We start from the raw sequence: 7150 nt of genomic DNA, 5'->3' as shown, positions 1-7150 counted from the left end.
TACAGGCCCAGGAACCTAAGATCTTGCTCCTCCATCCCTTCTCCTTGGCTCCAATCCAAGAAGGTCCCAGTGGTTCTCAACCAGGGCAGAACAGCTCCAGTAGGAGCATTTGGGAAAGTGTGGTTTGCATAAAGACTGAAGGGTGCTGTGGGAATTTATGCAGGAGTTGTGGGGGAAAATGTTAATATTCTGAAATGTACAGATCTATCCTAAGAACAGTCCCACCCAAAATGACAAGAAGACTCCCCATGGAGAAACACACTGGTAGACCCAGGAAAGAGAGGAGGTAAGTAGCTCAGTGTAGACTGCTTCTCCTCCATCACTTCCCTCCACTCTTGCCTATCACCCCCACTCTATTTCAAGTTGCTGGATTTGTGGGAAAGCGAAAAAGCAGCATATATACTCTTGCCCCAGACCTTCCAGGACTCAGGTCAAACCTGTGGTTTGGAAGAGGGAGAAGACTAGATTTAAATTGAGTCTGAGATTGACACCTTAAAACATAATGGACTGAAAGTTTTGTAACTAAAAGTCAGTAGAGAGTTATGGAGTCTACAGAAGGTGTTAAAAGGGTGGGAAATGGGAATTCAGATGAACGCTTTAGAAATCAATAATTGGAAGAAACACAAACATTTCATGTTTATACCCCACTCAGTTAGAACTCTTTAGTTGCCTCCTCCATAAAGCAAAGTAGGGTCATGGTTTTCAAACACGCAAAGGAAGGAAGGTCAAGAGAACATTTTCTGTCTGCCTCACTGCCCACTGCAGATAAGCCGACGCTGCTCACCGCGCTTGGAAACATTGCATCCTGTTTCCGCCAAGAGCTCTGGGTGGAGCCCAGGGGTTGCCACGGTGGGCTGCGGCAGCTGGATGGAAAGCCCATCGGAAGCCTGGCAGGGGTGCCAGCCCACCACACAGATGCTGCTCTCCTGCGAAGGTAACAATGGGTAAGTCATGATCATGAGCTGGGTTTTCCTCTCCCGCTGCCATGGCAGGTGCTTGATAGAGCCCGCTGCCAAACAACCCACAAGGGAAATGCCCAGGCCAGGGGAAGAGGGGCTGGGATGCAGAGACCGGGGGAGCATGTGCTTCTGACACACACCAGACTCCGCTCTTTCGGGACTGTCTCAGCTCACACGAAATGAACAGCCCGAATCCCATCTTCCCTTAGGATTCATCCTAACTCCCTTCTTCTATCTCCCTCTCCACATTTAGAGAAACAAATCCTGGGGAAGTGCCCCTATTAAAACCACATCAAAAATACCTCACCTGATAAAAAATACCAGGTGGTATAGACTTTTGGAGGACAATTTATTAACAGCAGCATCTATTACATTTTAGCTGTGCTTACCCTCTGACCCCAATGCTTCTTCTAGGTATTTATCCTGTGGCATGTCATTCATAGCTGTATCCCCCCTGTATAGAGTCTGGGAAATGTACCAAGTGTGTATGTGTGTGCATATATATATTACACACATATATTTTATATATTTATATATATATATATATATATATACAGAGAGAGAGAGAGTGAACAGTGGATGCTCCATAACAATGTGTTAAATATTAAATAAATGAAAATACAATTAAAAAATAAACTGGCAAGCAGACCAACACATGATTTCACTGAGGTTTGTAAAAAGCACAAATATTTTCCCTGCCCCTTTTTAGTTGACAGCACATCATAGGAGATACAGAAGTTAGCATGCTCGCTATGCACCATCTCTCACCTTATTTTATTCCATTGTGCCTCTTTTCTCCCCTACACCCTCACTTCCATCCCCTCCCCACTCTAATGTTTACAGAAAACCATTGCATCTGTATGTATTACTGAAAGATTATATTTTACATATGTGTTCTTACTTTTTTGTATTTCAAATGATACTGTATAGATCTTAGTCACTTTCCTCCTCCTCAATAGATGTTAAACCATGGTACTGAATTGTGACTGCTATATAGTATGTATTCCATACTAGATGTCCACCTTGGTTTATTAATCCATTCTTACTGTGATAGACAAAAATCCCTTCCAACTCTCTACCACCAGAAACAACTGCCACACACACAAAAAAAGAATTCTCCTATGCAGTCTTTACAGAACTGTACAAGAGGCTCTCTGGGGCATATGACTAAAAAGGGGATTGTGTGCAAGAGAGAATATGCATTCTTCTCAGTTTTACTACAGAGCACTCACTAGACTGGTTTCCAGAATGGCTGAGCCAACTCACCCTCTTGCATATAAAAGTTTCTCTTTCTGCATTTGAAATTTTCTGACCAATACTTGGACTTATCAAGCCTTAAAAATTTTTTGTACATTTTAGCATTGTAAAGTGGTATCTCATTTTAAATACAGCAATGTGCACATGTCAATCACAAACTCCCTGACTATACCCGCTCCCCCCCCACCCCACCAACCAGAACCTACTGTATAGCACAGGGAACTCTGCTCAATATTCTGTAACAACCTAACTGGGTAAAGAATTTGAAAAGGAATAGATACATACATGTACATAGTATATACGGGCTTCCCAGCTGGTGCTAGTGGTAAACAACCCGCCTGCCAGTGCAGGAGACTTCAGAGACACAGGTTTGATCCCCGGGTCAGGAAGTCCCGTGGAGAAGGAAACGGCAGCCCACTCCAGTATTCTTGTCTGGAGAATCCCATGGACAGAGGATCCTAGTGAGCTATAGTCCACAGGGTCACAAAGAATCAGACATGACTGAAGTAACTCAGCATGCAGCACGCACGTGTGCATATATATATATACATACACACATAACTGAACCACTTTGTTGCATACTTGAAACACAACATTTTAAATCAACTATACTCCAATATAAAATTAAAAGTTTAAAAAAATAAAGTGGTATCTCAATGCTCGATTTCCAGTTCTTATTTCAACAAGATCCAAGTTCCTTTGTATGTGATCTGCTTTCTCTCTCTGGGAGATCTTAGAATTTTTTATCTTTGTCTTGGAGGATCTTTATTTTCACTTTTTGGGCCACACCTTGCGTAACTGGTGGAATTTCAGTTCCTTGACCAGAAATCGAACCTGCACCCTCGGGAGTGAAAGCACAGAGTCCTAACCACTGAACACCAGGGAATCCCCTTTGTTCTCACTTTAATAGATCTAATTGATGGGTGTCCTGTTCTCAGTGATCCTGAAGAGTGATAAGTGGCCAAGACTATCCACACATTTATAGACCGTGTGGTTAACAGATCTGAGAAGGTGAACAGATCTGAGAAGGCATTCATCTTCCATTCAAACCGCTTGAGTCATGAGGAAATTCCTCCCACAGGACCTTTGTCGAGCACTAACCGGGTCTCTGTTCGGTATGTACAGTTGCTCATTCTGAGAGAATTCCTGCCATAATGACAGATATTTCAGCTTGTTTTTCCATCTTCCTCAGGTTGAATTCAAGCACTTGTCCCAGGTACAGCATCTGACACAGAGTACAGTAGGTCTGAGTAAGTAAGTGTCTCCTTCCCTTATTTTCTGGCCCACTGTCTTGAGCTACAGGTCCTCTCCTAGCCCACTAGGAATCTGAAAACAGCCACCATGCCTCTCCTAGTGCTCTCCTCCTCCAGCTTAAAATCTGCTGCCCACAATAGATCTCACACGTCAGATTTTTAAAACCGCCAGCTTCCTGTCGGTTCTTTTAGCAAACCACATGGATTTGAAAGTCTCTGAGTATCACTTGAAATGTGGTGACCTGGGCCTCCAGGTAAATTCTAAACAGAACAAAGCACCATAGGCCTCTGACCTCCTAAAGCCTCCCTCTAATTTTATCTTGCCAACTAAGGAAACGTTCCCTTCTTAGGAGCAGCAGTCACCGGATGGCTCACTGAACTTGAGGCCGGCTCAGTCCCCCAGGACTTTTTCACATGAATGGTTGCTCACACCCAAGGAATTTACTTGGGAGACTGCCTGGATGGTTCAAAGTGCAAACTGGAATCAAATCTGTGGCCTTTCAAGTGCTCTCCTCCAGTTTAATTAATTTAACTTCTGATTTTTCTCCCTTCTTTCCGCTTTTCAGCTGCTGTATGGTTGACTAGACCTATAGCTCTATAAGCTAAACAGACCAGGCTTCAAATCCCACCTCTGCCTCTTCCTAACTCTGAAGCCTGGAAAAACGCTTTATTCTCCCTGAACTGTTGTTGCTTTGAGTGCCTTGGACATAATAACCTTTACTTCATAGTAGTGTGACAAGCTACAAAAGGTAAATGAGATCTAACATTATAACATCTGACACACAAAAGCCTCTCAATGTGCTAGTTCTGTCCTCTACACTCCTTGCCTTCCCTACCTGGATCTCATATGGGAAAGAGCGACTTCCCCAGTGGTCCAGGGGCTAAGACTCTGTGCTGACACTGCAGGAGACACGGGTTCGATCCCTGGTCAGGGAACTAAGATCCCACATGCCCTGCAGTGAGTGGAAAGAAATCAAAAGGGTAAAGAAGGTACTCAGTTCTTCCCAGATATGTCTACACTCCTGAGGCCCACAACAAAACCCACTCGTCTGCTTTCATATTTCCTCAACTCCATGCTCTCCGGTACAAAACACGCTAACTGACCTGAGATGGTGCAGGAAGAAGTCACAGAGGAGCGTGGTGTTCCTCTTCCAGGGGACATTTGCAGCTTCACAGGAGCTGCCCAGACTCTCAATGCCTTAATGCTTTTAGGATCAAAGTCAGGATGCTAGGGTACAAAGTCAGGCAGCCAGAATCCTCCCCACCACGGTGCTTTGATGTTGGCACAGGGTGGCTGTGACGTGGCTCAGTGGGGCCAGCAGAGGTGAGGGCAGCAGGCTGAGGATCCACGCTGGGCCAGTGGCCACCAGCGAAGCGAGGAGCTCTGCGGGGCTCACACACCAGCGCTGACTGCACGGGGCTCCGGCCACGGGTCTGCACTCGTCCACGGCCATTACGGCCAACGGTTGAGGGGAAGACGGAGGTCTGCAGCAAGCGGTCTCTGTGGTCCTTGCCCCTCCCTTCAAGCCCACCTGATTCCGCACAGCTACAGTGGACAGCGTTCCGCCCATCAGACTCCAACTCAAATCCCTACCACAGCACCCTCAGCTTTTCTGCTCAGAGATTTTTCTCTGAAACCACAGAAGACAACTGAGCCTGCAGGTAGCCAGACACCAGAAGAGAAAGAGTAATAACACCTCCCAAGGCAACCTTCAACCAGTGGAGTCCAGGGACCGGGGGATACATGCCCAAACCTCTAACCTACGGAAGAATTATTTTGAGGTGCTTTCTATTACGCAAAGTTCTTCAGAGCCCCAGTTGCCCAAAGCAGTAACCAGTTCACTAAACTGGATATTCTTCCTTTCCTGTCTCATCCTCCCCACTCCCCCACTGTGCTTCCTGGGCTGATCTCCCCCAGACTACTGGTACCCTGGTTTATGTTTCACTCAGCCACTGCAGACATTCCACTGGGGTCTTCCATCAGCTAGAGAAATGGTAACTTCTTAGTTCCTGACAATATGACATCACTGTCTTCAGACTGCTGTGATCTGAAAGATATAGAAACTCCCCATATTCCTAAATGGGATATTTGATTATTTTGTATCCTTCCTTCTATTGCCAACAGAATTAACTGCTATTCCATCTGTGACCTTCATCAAGTCCTCCTATGTGCTTTTATTACTCATTTTCAGCATTGCAACAGTTACATGTTAAACATCTGTCTCCTTCTAGATCTAGAAACACTAGATCTATATCTGAAAAACTGCATCTGATTCCAATTTCTATCTCTAGCGCCTAAGCCAGCCCCTAGTAAGATGGCATGTATTCAACAAGTATTGGTGAATTAATAAATTACAAAAGATAGTGAGGGCTTCCAGTTCAAGATAACAGGCTAAGAATAGTTATTTCCTCTCCCTTCTGGACTCTATTAAAATGGTAAGAAAAAATATTAAAATGATATAAATGTACAATAACCAAAGAATTTTTAAAGATCACAAGCACTCAAGAGAGTTCTATATAGAGAACAATTCACACAACCCCACACTTTTCCCGCCCCTTCACAAAGAACTGCCCACAGCTAAACCCAGGCATAAATCAAAGCATTCTTCTTCAAGGAAATTGGACAAACTATCCAGATAAAATCAAGTTGACTAGTGCACGTATTCGTGCTCCAAAATAAAGACCTCTCAAAGGTGGCATTTACTCTCCACTCCCGTACTAGGGCTTCCCGGTGGCTCAGAGGGTAAAGCGTCTGCCCGAAATGCGGGAGACCTGGGTTCGATCCCTGGGTCAGGAAGATCCTCTGGAGAAGGAAATGGCAACCCACTCCAGTCCGTACTCTTGCCTGGAGAACCCCATAGACGGAGGAGCCTGGTAGGCTACAGCCCACAGGGTCGCAAAGAGTTGGACACGACTGAGCGACTTCAATTTCACTTTCACTTTCCTGCACTAGCTAGCTTTCTAGGGACTCACTAGAGCAAAACATGACAGTCAAGAAGTCATACTCATATAAAAGGAGCCTTTCTTTTCCCATATTGAGAGAAGTCTGCACCATAACAGAGAAATATGAAGACAGAGAGAGGAAGGGAGAGAAAGAAGGAGAAAAAGAGAATTAGGGCAAGAGTAGTGGAAGAGGAGAGAAAACCAAGACCTATAGATCTTTTTTTAAAAGTTGACACCTCCTCAGATTTTAGAGCAGACTGCATCTTTATCAGAAGAACAAGATGCTATTTTAAGAAGTATAACTAGAGAATTAGCAGAAGCCAGGGTTTAAAATATAATTGCCAATGTAGAAAGTTCAATAGAACAGTTGACATGGAAAGACAAAGAAAACTCTCAGAATGTAAAGAAATGCAGACACATACAATACACATGAAATAGTAATATATACGGAAGAAAATATGAGATGGAGACCAAATCAGAATATCCACTATCCAACTAATACAAGTTCCAGAAAAAGAAAATTAAAAATGTAATTTAAAAGAACACAAAAAGTATATAATTATTAAAGAAATTACAGAAGAAAACCTTCCATAAGTAAAAAAATACACAAGTCTTCAGACCAAAAGGAGCACCATGTTTTGAGAAGGATGAATAAAAATAGACTGACAACCAGAAAACAGCCACATAAAATTTTTAAACACTAAAAATAAATATAAATAATATATATTGATGTATGAT

Source organism: Cervus elaphus, chromosome 6 (assembly GCF_910594005.1).
Source record: "Cervus elaphus chromosome 6, mCerEla1.1, whole genome shotgun sequence".
In the NCBI taxonomy this organism is placed as follows: Eukaryota; Metazoa; Chordata; class Mammalia; order Artiodactyla; family Cervidae; genus Cervus; species Cervus elaphus.
Note: the sequence above shows the minus strand (reverse complement) of the source record.